We start from the raw sequence: 1,149 nt of genomic DNA, 5'->3' as shown, positions 1-1,149 counted from the left end.
TGATGGCCACGCGGCCCGATGGCGACGAGAAAGCGGCCACCTTCCCCGGAAGGTCAGGCCCGAGGCCCTTCGGCTTCGGGTGAGCCACTTCAGCTGGGCATCAAAGAAAGGGCCCAAGTCTCAGAGTAAGCGAAACACTCAGTATTCTCAGCCAATATGACATTATTTGTAGAAAACCCTGAAAACTGCACCGAAAGCCATGAGGAGCAATAATACATGAACACAGCAAAACGTCGGCTTGGAAAAGTCACATACGAAAGCCTCTTCCACCTTGGTATGCAGTGAGCAGGGGAAAAGAAAATCAGAACCTAACTCCACCCACAGTCACCCCCAAACCACCCAAGTGCTCAGAACTGCGCGGCCGAGGAGGTGAGGGGCCCGGGCGGGGGAGCTGCGGGGTGGCACCAGCGGCGAGGTGACCACTCTGGGGAGCCGCGCCAGTCACGGGGGACCCACAGCCGTTCCCGAGCTGCTGAGCAGGACGCTGACCTTACACGGACAGGGCGACCTGGAGCCACTCAGCCCAGCGTTCAGGGGGCGACCGAGCAGGCGGGGGGCGAGCAGCCTCGAGGTGTCACTGCCGGGGCAGGAGCTGGCCACCGGCCGCTGGGCTCTGGCCTCCACGCACAGAAACAGGCGCAGCACCCCGCAGGCTAGAGGGGACCCGAAAAGTAACTATCAGGTGAGCGCGCTGGTGACGTGTCCAGACCTCTGAGGCGGGGTGCAGACTGAAGCCCAGCCAGGGACACAGGCAAGTGGCGCGTGGGCTCAAGGCCTGAGCACCCGCAGAGGAAACAAGCAGCTGAGCCCGAGGGAGTGGAATCCCCGCCTCGCCTCGCTGGCTGACGCGCGGCTCCTCCCCAGACACCGAGAAACGCGCAGGGTCACCGGAAAAACAGCCGAGCAGTGAAGGGCCGCGGACCCGGCGGGCAGGTCAGCGGCCGGACGACGGGACGAGCCGGCAGAGGCCGAGAAAGGGTCTGTCGCTGTGCCCCGGGACACCAGGGGTCAGGACTGCCCAGGCCACCCCAGCCCCCCACACGGCACAGCCCGAAAACAAGGAGGAGACGAGACCAGGGAGGGAGGCCCAGGGGCCGGCTGGCCCGGACGAGCCGCTGAAGCCAGACAGGCCCTCAGGCAGCCCTCCGC

Source organism: Condylura cristata, unplaced genomic scaffold, assembly GCF_000260355.1.
Source record: "Condylura cristata isolate star-nosed mole 26May11 unplaced genomic scaffold, ConCri1.0 scaffold00033, whole genome shotgun sequence".
NCBI lineage: Eukaryota > Metazoa > Chordata > Mammalia > Eulipotyphla > Talpidae > Condylura > Condylura cristata.
Note: the sequence above shows the minus strand (reverse complement) of the source record.